Consider the following 14,778-nt stretch of genomic DNA (forward strand, 5'->3'; position numbering starts at 1 on the left):
AGTTTACTGGGAGGGTGATCTGCTTTGAGAATCACAAAAGAGGGGGATGCAGTGATGAGGCTAGGTTCTGGGTAGAGTTGAGGCCTTTTAACAAACAGCAGCATTTCCCTGGGGCTATTTTGTGAAGACCTCACAGAGCCCAGCCTGGAGCCATTCTCAGGGTTTCTGTTTTTCAATTGATTGTGGAGGCTGCTAAAGGGAGGGGCAGCCTCTGGCTCTGGTTACCCAGTGAGGGAAGCCACTCCTATGGCTGGCGCCTGAGCTGGGTGACTTTTCCCTGGATGGAGCTGAGTCTGGCAGGTCACTTCGCCGTTAAGTTCTTGTGACTTGCTAAATGACTCGTTTTATTCGTTGGAGCTAGCAGCTCCGCCGAGCTTTGCTGGTATCCAAGATGGAGATCACCGGTGCTGTGGGGGGTGGAGGGGTGGCCTTACCTCCTCTGCTCCCTGAGAAGGAGTGAGGATGTCGGGCTTCTACTCATGCCGAGTCTTGGTTCCTGGGTTGTCTCTGGTCTGCAAGCTGTAGGATGAAGATGTCCGCTCCTTGTTGGTTCTTGCTGGTGTTGAGTAGAATCCACTTGCCCGCTGCGTCTGACTCCTTTGTCCCGGGCTCTCTGTGACTCAGGTATGGCTGCTACCGCCGCCGCGACCCTGCCGCCACTGCGGCGGTTGCTGGCAAGCGCTCAGATGTGTCTCCTTGCCTTGGCTTCCCCTCTGTTGCCTAACTCTCTGTCCTGTGATGGCACACTTGGTGTGATTCTCTGGCTTAGGACTGTTCACTGGAACTCTAAAACTGCTTTCTGTGCCAGAGCTTGTTCAGAATCCAGCTTCTCCTCCACCATCTTCCCGGAACTCCCTCTAGTATAGGGATTTCTTAACAAACCATATATCAATCCACCAGTTTGTCTAGTTGAACTACTTCTGAGGAAATAGGTATATTTACTTCAGCACTGTGAAAAATGGTCAAGACATAGAATCAACTTAGTTTTCTATTGATAAAGAAATGGGGGAAAATAATATATATACATAATAAAGTGTTATTCAGATATTAAAAGATTAAAATTCTATCCTTTACAGAAAAGTAAATGGACTATGAGTTTAGTGAAATCAGCACAGAAACACAGAGACTTCATGTTCACTTTCAAGTGTGGATGATACAAATATTGGCCCTAAAGTAAATACTGGAGAATAATCAGAAGGAAAGGTTTATAACCAGCACCAAAATTAGAAAGGAAGAACAAGTTCTAGTGTTGTACAGTACACTAGAGTGACTATTGTTCACAATTACCTATTGTGTATGAAGAACTTAATGAGAACAGGTTGAAACTCCACAGGAAGAAGGAGGTACAATATTAATTACTCTTATTTGACCAATTCATACTCAATGCATGTACTAAAATACACATTACCACTATGTACCATATTAGTTAAAAGAAGCTATATAAGGAAAATCACAGAGAATACTTTGTATCATAGAATATTATATAAAGCATATTTTTGTAACTATTTAATATTATACATTGTATTTGAAAATAAGGCACAATCTGGTGTTTAGTATTTTAATATTGCTTGAAGTAATGTAATTGGAAAACCTACTGTAGGAACTGATGATAGTATTAACACATATATCTCTGTCACCTAGCTAAAATATTCTGAATAGGAATATCACTAATAATAATTCTCAGGTTATTGGGATATATAATAGATGTGTCAGGATAGAAAATATGACAAGATACACAAGTCAATAGAAATATATACTCCATTACATATTGCTGCTAACAGGATATATCCAGGTTTTTGGTAGTAAAAGATAAGCACTGTGACTTTGTTATGGAAAGTTCTAAAAATAAGTCAAATTTATAACACATTTATAAATATATTCTTCATTGAGCCACCAATAACTCATTTTTATGTTACATATGTGAGAAAACAGTAAAATTTAGAGATTTACATTTTACAAAGTCATTTACAGTAATTTAATAATTTGATAATCTGATTTTCTTTCAAAAATAAGGTTTTAAGCCAGGCACTGGTGGCTCACGTCTGTAATACTGGCTACTCAGGAAGCTGAGATCTGAGGATTGTGGTTCAAACAAGACCGGGTAGCAAAGGCCGTGAGACTCTTATCTCCAATAAACCACCAGAAAACAGGAAATGGTGCTGTGGCTCAAGTGGTAGAGCACTAGCCTTGAGTTGAATGGTTGAGGGATAGTGCCCAGGCCCAGAGTTCAAGCCCCATGACCGACAAAAAAATAAATAAATAAAATAAGTTTTTAGTAAGAAGTAATTAGTTTCCAAACGTGTTAATGGCAGAAATTGAAATATTCACAATATGTGACCTATTTGAATTAATGATTTAATTCTCTGATATCTTCCTTTATTCTACTTTTGATCTGAAGTGACAACAAAATAAGTTAGCATATAAAAGTAAAGTATGTTAAAATTGCCAGCAAAATTTATTTTAATTGTTAAGGTACTAAAACAAAAGTGAAAATTTAATGATAATGAAATACCTATTATTTATGACAGAGGACATCCACTATGCTAGGTAGCATATTGGCCACATCTCTGTGTGTGCCATCCCCATTTATCCAGATTTAGAAGAATGAATCCTAGTGATGATATATTAAAAAAAACACACAAAAAGGTTGAACCATTGTAACAACGAGATGTACAAGACACTATGTTGAAATGAACTTTACAAAAATGAACTTTACAAAAAAAAATGAACTTTACAAATTTTGGGGGGGGGTGTGGCAGGGGAAGGGAGGAATTGAGGAGGTGGGGGGAAAGGATGATAGGGGAAAAATAAAGGAGAAGGTAACAATGCTAGATAGGAAATGTACTCATTATCTTACTCATGTAACTATAACCCCTCTGTACAGTATTTTTACAATAAAAAACATATATTTTAAAAACTGCAAACTACAAATTTGGGAAAGGTTAACACTCAAAAGAGAAATCATTCTTTTCCTATTTATATCTAATATTTAGATAAACACAAATATTTATCCATTTGGTGAATAAAAAGACAATAATTTTCAATTTAATCTCAGTTTCTTGCTCTTAAAATGTGTTATCTCAAGTAACAACTCTAGAAAAAGAAAATCAGTATAGACTAAACCTGAAAATTTTGAAAAAAATATAACTGCCATGTTTAAATGTAATATAATTCCATGTTCTACGTCTTGCTAAAAATTTAAACCTGATATTTTATATCAATACAATGTTGTACTCTTTTATAAAGTATTAAATATTAAATTTAAAAGTATTAAATATTTAATTGAAGATATATTAACTAATCTGATAAATTACCTGGTTAGTTGATGCTTAACTCTGTGTTAGATCAATAACTAGTTTATAAAATAAGCACACAATTTTATATTCTCACTTCCTTTTGAAAAAGCATTTAGCTTATTAAATATACTTAGCAAAATATACATACAAAACTGTTCAGTAAAGAATTACATTTATATTTATGACTTATTCTAATAGTTCTAAGGAACCTTCTTATTCATAACTGTATTTAATTGTAAGCTTTCATGAAGGTAGATTTCATATTGAAATTATTAATTGACATGAATAGAAGCCTTAATATTTTTTATTATTGTAGGCTTTTTTCCATTAATCTTCTGTTACATAAGACAGTGTGGCTATTTTATATGATATGTATATGTATATATACATGTATTTATATTTAACCCATATATGTAATATGTGTATACACATATGTTTTTAAATTTTACTGCTCACACATACAAAAGCCTTAATCTTGCCTTAACAAAAAAATCTTAATATACTTTTAAACTTGTCCATACTTGTTAACATGCTTTCTCTGGAGCTGTGGTACCTGAAGCCCACAGAAAATAAGAAGGTAAAAAAATGCTTTTGAAGAGCAGTGGAGTCAGGCATTGGTGGCTCACACTTGTAATCCAAGCAACTCAGAAGGCTGAGATCTGAGGATCACGGTTCAAAGCCAGCCCAGGCAGGAGACTCTTATCTCCAATAAACCATTAGGGATACTAAGGGACAGTGCCCAAGCCCAGAGTTCAAGCCCCACAACTGAAAAAAAACAAAGCAATGGATTTATGAAAATCTCTGTAGAACAAGCTTATAAATATATGGAAAAAATTCTAAAAAGCATTTATCCTGAGTAAGAATCCTGATGACATCATTTTAACTATTTTGACAGTGTTTTTTTCCTACTTTGTGCAGAAGTGTAAGGCCTGTATTTCCGTTCTCTTGTGTGTTCTAATTTATCTATTTTTTTAGAAAAACATGGCACTTGGTACAAAATAGTTGATCACATTTTATGAGAAGTTGTAGCTTGTTTAAATATGAGTGGGTTATAGCATTAGATTGGGGTAGATGCTGATATCAGATCAACAAAGAAAGCTCTGAGGACAAAGGTGGGAGTTAAACTTTAAGTCAATCTTTTTCTTGTGTTGAGTAGACTAAGTTTAGTAAAGTTATCGGAGTACAGAAGAGTAGGAGATATTAGATGTATAGACAAATAGAAATAGAACAAGAGGTCAGCAACACTAAGGAGAACATAATGAGAAGTTTCAGTATGGTTAGAGAAAGGACATTTTACTCTAGTCCTGAGCTAGACACACAGGTATTCAACATAAATCAGTTATGACAATTGTAGGCAGACAAATCAGTTTGCAGCAGATTCTTTTGAGAAGATGAGATATTCCAAAATGACATGGAAAATAAGAAGAGAGAGAATGGCATTTTTTTCTTTTAGAGTTTGAATTACAAAATAAGAAGTACAATCAAAGTACTCATGGAACAGTAAAGAGAATTTAAGGATTGCCACCTTTGAAAGCAAAAGAAAAGTAAGGAAGATAGAACAAGTATCATGACAATTCAAACCCCTTTGAACTGTACTAAATAAGTGAACTCTACATTAATCTTTGCAAAATTAAGCAAGGTTATACTGAATAGTCAATGCTCAGATGCTTAAAAAAAGGATTCAGTAGCCCAGCACCAGTGGCTTGCACCTGATATCCTAGCTATTCAGGAGGCTGAGATCTGAGAATAGAAGTTTGAAGTCATCTAGGACAAAAAAAATCCATGAGACTCTTATCTACAATAAACTACCCAGAAAAAACCTAATGTGGTGCTGTGGCTCAATTGATATAACACTCCTTTGAGCAAAAGAAGCTCAAAAACAATGCCCAGGCTCTGAGTTCAAGCCCCAAGACTGGCAAAACAACAACAAAACAAAAAACAATTTCCATGCAATTACTGCCTTTTGACTTTTCCATAGCTGGCTGCAGTGATAGACCAACTCTAGTTATTGATTCCTTACAAGGATTACCTATACTACAATTCCTTCATCATATGAATATTAAAATGTTTAATCAGCTTCCTCCATAAATCGTTTTTTTTTTCAGGGGACCATTCTTTGCTCACTGGGTAAATTATTTACAGACATTGGACACTGCCAAAAAACATTGACTCTTTTCTTGGACTTTCAGATGAACCATAAATATCTAAAATCAAAATAAAAAATATCTGTATTCTCTGTCATGGGAAACATTGTATCAGATATGCTATGCATATTAACTTGATCTGTCCTAAATTTACCCAGACTCTTTGGTACCCCTTCAAGAGTCAAGATATTAAGGTATTTTCCAGGGGTGGGGATTTAACTCAGTGGAAGAGCAACTGCCTAGCTAGTACAAGTTCCTGAGTTTGGTCCTCAGTTATAAAAAAAAATAAGTATTTCCAAATTCCAGGAAGGAACTGCTGGTAATGGCCTGGTGATGGAACTGCCCCCAATTACTAAGCAGAAGCAATTAACCTGATCATGTACCCAACGGGACCAAGGCTGCCCCAAAATAGAGCAGTCATGAGAGCATGAGAACCTAATGGCCACACTAAAATTCCTCCCTTGTTTCCATAGCCTTCATGTCTCTGATTTGGATTCGTGGGGAAGTGGTGACAGATCCTGATCTATTGTGATTCTGGCTCTCCCCAAAATCAGACTCTAGACTAATAGTCCTGTAGAAACAAAAATCTTAGCCTGGCGCTGGTGGCTCACGCCTGTAATCCTAGCTACTCAGGAGGTGCAGTTTTGAGGATTGCAGTTCAAAGCCAGCCTGGTCAGGAAATTCTGAGAGACTCCAATAAAAACCACTAGAAAATCGGAAGTGGCGCTGTGGCTTACGCGGCAGAGCACTCGCCTTGAGCGCAGGGACACGGGAGTTCAAGCCCCACGACTGACAAAAAAAAATCTTATTTCTAATGCAAAAACACATTTTATAACTAAAAAAAAAACAATATTCCTAAGGATGCCTTAGATCTGAATTTGTTGAAAGTCCACTTGTTTTAACTTCCATAATCTCAGTATGTTACTGATTGTAATACTATCCTAAGCAGAAAGATGATCAACATTATTCAAATCTGATGTTTTATCACCTAACTTGTAGGTTCTATGGCTGTATTAATTCAATGATATGCACAAATATTGGTTCATTTAATTTTTTTTCATTAGAACATAGTATAAGGCAGAGTAACTCAGCTATTGTTTATTTTTATCTATAAACTTTATTTTTCAGATGAAGATTTAAATAGCTTATTGATCTTGTAGAATTTATAGCCATCCTATATATAATTGGTTTTAAACATTAAAAATTCAGTTTGAAACCATGCTAAAATTACCCCTTAGTTTTTAACTTGACAACAGACACTGTATTAAAAATATTAGAAATGTAATTTGATCAATTCTAGTGATTTTCTCATCTAAATTTTCTGAACACCAGTGATATGCTTACTCATCTAAACAAAGTATACTTTATTGGCGCATAAGAATGGTGATTGATCTTAAACTTTTGCCAAGTTTCAAATTTATATATCCTTCAGAGCTATTTTGTATTCCTAATTTACATGGGATTATTTCTATTTAACAACCATTAGCACTTAAAAAATGGACTTTGAATTTCCTTTGCCATCATGAGTTTCAAGAGTAGACTTTAAGCTATTATTCAATCAAACACTCATGGGATAGTAAAATAATAATTAATACTTATTTGTTTGTTGTACTTAACATTCATTGTATGGGTCACCATGCCCACAATGGAACATAGCCAATCAAATCACATATGTCCACAAAATATGTACGTAAATTATATAACAGTCTTTCCAAACAATATTATGGAGTGATTCTTTTAAAATTAGTTATGCCTGGCACCAGTGGCTCTCACCTGTATCCTAGCTACTCAGGAGGCTCCATTGTTGTTCAAAGCCAGCCCAGGCAAGGAAAGTCCATGAGACTCTTATCTCCAATTAACCACCAGAAAACTAGAAGTGACGCTGTGGATCAAGTGGTATAGCACATGCCTTGGGCTGAAGAGCTGAGGAACAGTGTCCAGGCCCAGGGTTCAAGCCCCATGACTGACAAAAAATGTAATAATAATAATAAAAAAATCAGAGTTAAAAGGATTTATGTATTTTCAGTAAAATATGGTTTAGATTTTGTTTCTGTCTATTATCTTTAAGTAGTGGTACAAAGGAGTTGCCATTTAACAAAGCGGTTTATGGAAACAATATATTTTGATAATGTTACCCCTTCTAACATTTTCACTCATCTTTCTTCCACCTACCGGATATACTTTTTGTTGTTGACTGCATTCTCTCGCTCTTACATTAAGAGCAGTATTTTTACTGACTAAATTTTTTTACATATATTGGAATTTAGTTTTGATAGGGAATGAACCTTTTTTATGAATTCTGTAGAATTTTTTTCATTATTCTCGTATTTACTTTTGTTAAGTGTACTATTTTCAGTTTGTCTTGAAGATACAGACTCTAAGCATTAGAGCATAAGAAATTATTTCCCCCATTCTTTCCTTTTTTAAATAATATTTTGTATTGTAAGGGTACTTTAGAGAGGAGTTACAGTTACATGAGTAAAGTATCGAGCATTGTTACTCCCTCCTTTGTTTTACTCCTACCATCCCTTACCTTCCCAATTCCTCCTCCCCAAAGTTGTAAATTTCACATTCAACGTAGTATCTTATACATATCATTGTTACAATGGGTCAACCTGTATCCTTATTTCAGCTTTTTGTTATTTCTATTCCCCTCCACAAATTAGTATATACAAGATGCAGGGCACCAGAATCAAATATGGTGAAAACAGGGGTAACAACAAATGCTGGAGGGGTTGTGACCAAAAGGGAACCCTACTGAATTGTTGGTGGGAGTATAAACTTGTTCAACCACTCTGAAAAGCAGTATGGAGGTTCCTTAAGAAACTACACATAGAGCTCCCCTATGACCCAGCAATTCTACTATTAGGCATCTACCCAAATGGCCACAAAACAAGGCCATACTAAAGCTACCAGCACAACTATGTTTATCAAAGAATTATTCACCATAGCTAAGATATGGAACCAACCTAATGGTCCTCAGTAGATGAATGGATCAAGAAAATGAGGTTTTATATATATATATATATATATATATATATACAAACACACACATATATGTATACGTGTATATATATATATATATATATGCGTGCGTGCGCGCACACACACACAGACACACAGACACACACACACACACACACACACACACACAGGAATTCTATGCCTCCATTAAAAAAATGACACTACCCCATTTGTTAGGAAATGGAGACTTGGAATAAATTATATTAAGTGAAATAAGCCAGACCATAGACACATAGGTCCCATGGTTTCCCTTATCTACAATAACTAGTATATGTCTAGGTCAGACAGAAAACTTCAAAAGCTATGTACATATGACCATATAAGATGATGCTAAGCGAAATGAACCCCAAGATAGGGACACAAGAGGTTGTATCTTCCTTGCTATACTATAATGTACTTATAATGTACTATGTGATTTTTTTTCTTTCTTTTGTAAGTCTTCCCCTATTCTTTCTTTACTTCATTATTTTTGAAATATCTACTAAAGCAGGCATGTAAATAACAATAGCAATATATGCATTGTACTCATACAAGCACGTTGATTGGTAATCTTTGTAGAACTACTTAAACAAAAGTTAAAAAATATATACAACATGCTAGCTGCATAGGCTCATGCCTGTGATTCTAGTTACTCTACAGGCTGAGATCTGAGGATCACAGTTTGAAGCCAGCCTAGGCAGGAAAGTCTGTGACACTCTTATCTTCAATTAATCATAGAAAATGCTGTAAATGGTGCTAGCCTTGAGTAAAACAAGCTCAGGGACAGTGCCCAGGCCCAGAGTTCAAGCCTCAGGACTGAAAAACAAACATATATATATATATATATATATATATATATATATATATATATATATGCACAAATATAAATATAAATATAAACCACACAAATGTGTGGTTTATATGTATAACATGAAAACAAATGCAAAAATAACAGTCAGAACATAACATTATTTATCACTTCAACAATTGGAAACAAAACATTATTTTCCTTCCTCTATTTTTTTATAATTCTCATAATTGTTAATGTGCATGACCCTATTACTAGCTATTGCTGACATTTATTAAACTAAGTAAAAATTATAATTTAGAATGTTTTGTTCCTTCATTTTTTTCCTTTGGAAGCTTTAAAAAGATGTATTTGATTATGTTATGAAGCATGAAGAGAAATGTATTCATAGATTTCATTTCAAAAAGCAGGGCCTGAGGGCAAAACATTTTCTTAATTTTAGCAGAAAATAGTTTCAAAGATGAAGCCAAACCTCTAATTGTTTAAGATATAAAATTTGAAATGTAATCATCTTCATTTTCCTGATGATTTTTTTCTATATATGAAAACATTTCTTTATACATGCTTTGATCCAAAACTTTGACATGTAAAAACAGTTATGTTGCAATATCCAGCAATATCTAGGTGATACCACAGACCTCAATGACAAGAAGAAAATTTTGTTCTCAATTGAACAAGGAAGTTTGTAAAAACTGGACATTGAAAAATGGGGAGAATGTAGATGGACAGAGCATATTGTATTACAGAGAAATTACATAAAAAGTTTACCTAATGTTATTCTAAGATAATAAAGTAAATTATCCCAAGGATACTACTGAGGAATTGATATCAAGTTAAACTTTGACCAAATTATGGAGAAAGGTGAAATGCTTAACTATATATTTTATAGACTATTTCAAAGCAATTGGAGTCACACATGGTTGTGGAGCTTCTTTAATGAACATAATAACAAGTAGGAATAAAAAATACAAGAATTTGACAAAGTGAGCCTTTAACGTTGCTTTTAATTATTGTGTTATTTTTCCACAGGGGAGGAAACATGGAGAGACAATGTTTTGACTTGACAATGATAAATATGGAACATTTATACTTTTCAGCACCATTGATATGAGAGATGTGAATCCTAAGTGGATTGCAGTAGAAAAAAAAAAGAAATACTTTTCAGAATGGACAAAAAGGATTCAAGAACTTTCATGGGTATGAAAATTTTCCATTATGAGACTAGCTATTCAGTCAAAAATAGGGGAAGATTTGGAAAGAGGTAGAAGATGATATATGGGTAGGAACAGGGCCATGATTTCCAAGAATGAAGATATAACACATCCTGATTTGCTACATGAGCCAAAGGCCTGTCATGTCCAATCATGTACGTTACATGAAAAAGATAAAAGTTCTTAAGAAAAATATTATGAAATGAAATACTTAACAACAGATGTATAAAAGATTCTGTAACATGACATTATGGTGCATTTAGCATTTAAAGATAGCAACATAATCATTAAAAGTAAAAAAGCTCTGATAATCTTAGATATATAGAAATCACATGAAATCACAACCTACTCATGCTTTTGTCATGCTTTTGTTGTGAATTTTTGCAAATATTTCACAACCTACTCATGACAAAAGCATCAACAATGTAGAAAACAAAGAATGTCCTCATTCTTAAAAATAATGGCAAAATATTTATTACAACATTACCTGAAATAATGAAAAATGTCACACGTTGATTTTGAAGTTGAGGCTAAGAGGATATTTATTCATGCTACTATTTAATATTTTACTAAAGTTGAGTTTAAAAAGAAAGACAAGAATATAATAAAATATATTTATACATAAACGACATGAGTAAGTAGAAAATTCAAAACAAATTACAAAGCAATTATTAGAATAAGAAAATTTGGTAGTATTTATTACTATTCAAAGTTTATTGTATAGCTATGAAGTATTATCAGAAAGTAACAAATTTAAGCTGGGCGCTGGTGGCTCACACCTATAATCCTAGCCACTCAGGAGGCTGAGATCTGAGGATCGTGGTTCAAAGCCATCCTGGCAAGAACGTATGTGAGACTCTTATCTCCAATAAACCACAAGAAAACCAGAAGTGGCGCTGTGGCTCAGGCATAGAGCACTCTAGGGACTGTGACCAAACCAAGAGTTCAAGCCTCACGACCGACAAAAAAAAAAAAAAAAATTAACCGTATTCATTAATACGAGTAACTCATTTTGAATTCAATAAAATATTGAAGAAAGCTAAAGAAAATAAACCAATGAAGAAATTTAATTATGTAGAAGCCAAAATTGTTGATGTGAAATTTTGCAAATATTTCATTTAGTGGAAATGGACAACTTCGCAAGCTAAATTCTAAATTTTGTATAGAAATTCAAAGGAAGTTAAAAAAACTTTTAGTGAATAGTAACAATTTCAAAAAAGAGTATTGTGAAATTTTAGACATTATAAACCTATACTATTAAAGCAAGGCCACAGGTGGCTTACATCTATAGTCCTAGCCACTCATGAGGCTGAGATCCAAGGTTTGTAGTTCGAAGTTAGCCAGCCAGCCCAGTCAGGGAAGTCCATGAGACTCTAATTTCCAATTAAACATAAAAAATGCCATGGCTCAAGTGGTGAGTGTTAGCCTTGAGCACAAAAGCTCAAGGACACACCCAGGCCCTGAGTTCAAGCCCAAGAACTGGCACCCTGGTACCCCCACACACAAAATCTATACTATCAAAATTGTGATGGTCCAAAGTTAGACAAATATTTCCATAGAAAGACTAGTCAGTTCAGAAAAGCTTCTCCACATTGGAAGTGATTAAGGTTAGCAAAATGTTCACTGTAGTATAGAGAAGGTGAAAGTTCTCTCCTTTTGTGCACCAATACTATCCATCTGAAACTCTGAATAACTTCGGCCTACTAGAGTAATGGTAAAAGAGAAACAGTCAAATATTAGGAAAATATTCAGACAACTATTTCCTAAACAAAACACAAAAATAGCTATTCTAAAACTGATTGCTCATAGACACCTTGGTATCTATGTATCTGTGCTTCCAAGGTTACTGTTGATAGGAAAATCCATGAATGCTCACATGCCAAGTTTGGCACAACAGTGTGGATGCTTGACTTGTTTTTTTTTTTTTTCCCAAAATACCACCTAACATTCATTTACTAAGTACACTCTGCTTTTCAACAAATTCAAACTTTCACTTTATCACTTAAATTAAACAGTGCATTTTAACCTTGGTTTTAGACTTTTACAAAATTAAGGGTGAGAAACCACTCAGCAGATTACAAAGTGATGTAAAAAAGAATCCACAATAACACAGGATGTAACTGAGAACTTTTCATCAACTAAATTGTGTGTGATGCATGACTGGATTTAAAATCTTGAATTTTATTCTCTGAAATTTATTCATTTCTTTTTGACATGGTCAAAAGTGCATGCAATTATTCTGTGGCTAAGGTAGGCTGGCTGTATTCATTGTAAGAGAACCATGGCAATATAAACAGAGCCAGCCAGTCAGTCATAAAACACTGCTAGTATTTGTACCTGGATAAAATATGAACAACACTACTTACAGAGTAAAATTAATGAATAAGTATTTCATAAGAAGCAAAATAAGTACATAGTGAGAGTCTCAACATAGGGCTTAACAATTATAAGTGGTAGATAAGGATTTCTATGTCCTTCATTGTTTTTTTGAATAAGAATTTAATTGCCCTGATGACAAGAACTGACAAATATGCTAAATGCAATTTAAAAGTTTCAGCACAGCAAGAATGATTAAACTACATCAAGTATTTCAAAAAAATTATAGGTGTTGGAGGTGTGGAGAATGTGAAGAGCACTAGCCTAGTGAGCACTAGGCTGTAGAGACAATCTCTAGTACTGAAAAAATAAGAAGAGAAGAGAGGAGAGAAAAAGAGCAAAGGAAGGAAGGAAGAGAGAGGGGAAAGAGTTGGGGAGAGGGAGAGAATTCATTATATGTAGATAGGAATAAAATATGATATTTTGTTATCTGGACCTGGAACTGTCAATCATGTCTGTAATGTGAAGTACAAAAGAGGATGAGATTAGGAAGATTTTTTTGAGACTATCAAGTGTCAAATGTTAGTGAAACCTCATCTAAGCAAATAAATATTGTTTTACATATTAATATTCCCAGCTATGCCAATGGCATAAGTAGAATTGTAGTCCAGAGACATTCCCAGGGCAAAAAGCAAGAGATTATATCGAAAAAGTAAGGATAGCAAAAAGAGCTGGAGATAAACTCCAAGTGTTTAAGAATTTGCCTTTGCAAACACAAGGTTCTGAGTTGACACTGCAGTTCTGCAGAAGTGGTTAAAAAAAAGTATGGTATGCACATTATGGGGCTAATGCTAACTATGCCTCAAAAAGCCCAAGTAAAGGACTGCAATTTTTAACCATAAAATTATGTGTGGGTACATATTTCATCTGATAAAGCATTATACAATGTATACATACATTGAAAGATCATATGAAACCCAATTAATTACAATTATGCACCTGTGAAAGTATTTTTTTTAATTAAAAAAGGTCAAAAATGCAAACCCTGTACACTTTAAGAATGATGTGTGTGTGTGTGTGTGTGTGTGTGTGCATGTGTGTGCGTGTTTGCATTGCGTGTTTGCATGTTTGCCAGTGCCAGTGCTGGGACTTCAACACTGGGTGGTCCCTCCATTCTGACTTGGCTTTTTCACTTACTACTAGCATTCTACCACTTGGGCCATGCCTCAGTTTCTGTTTTTTGCTGATTAATTGGGCATAAGAATCTCAAAAGAGACTCACAGATTTGTCCAAGCTGGATTTTGAGTATCTAAGAGTATAGGCATGAGGCACCTGTACCCAGTAAGAATTTTTAGTTAACAATTCTACTTCAAGAAAACTAGAAAAAGGGAATTTGAAAATGGAGCTGAATGATACACCATAGATATTAACAGTTAAACAGGGAAAGAGAAAATACAGTGCTAATAATGTTTTATTTATGGAGAATATATAAAAGCAGAAATTGTGAAATAGAAAAATTCAGCTATATTTTGTACACTTTAATGGAGAGTGTAGCATTTCTTTTCTTTTGTGGTACTGTCAGCAGACCAGAGCCTCAAACACGTGCTAGATAATTACTTTATAAATAAACTATACTCCAGGCCTCAAGATAAATTTAATATATCTATTTATTATAATATTAAACGGAATAATTTTTAGAAAACAAATTTTTAGATTATACATTAGAAAAGATGAGAATTTCTTCATGTGTCTACTGGCCATTCTTATTTCCTCTTCAGACAAGTCTCTCTTTAAGCCTTTAGCCCACTTATTAATCTAGCAGTTGTTTCTTGAAGGATTTACTGTTGGGGATTTAATTTTTTGAGTTCTAAATATATTTTAGATATAAGACTTTTGTCTGTTTTATGGCTAGTGAAATCTTTTCCTAGTCCGTGGGCTTTCTTTTTTTAAAAATAAGTGTTTTATTGTGAAAATACTGTACAGAGGGGTTCCAGTTACAT

Source organism: Dipodomys ordii, unplaced genomic scaffold (genome assembly GCF_000151885.1).
Source record: "Dipodomys ordii isolate 6190 unplaced genomic scaffold, Dord_2.0 Scaffold52, whole genome shotgun sequence".
In the NCBI taxonomy this organism is placed as follows: domain Eukaryota; kingdom Metazoa; phylum Chordata; class Mammalia; order Rodentia; family Heteromyidae; genus Dipodomys; species Dipodomys ordii.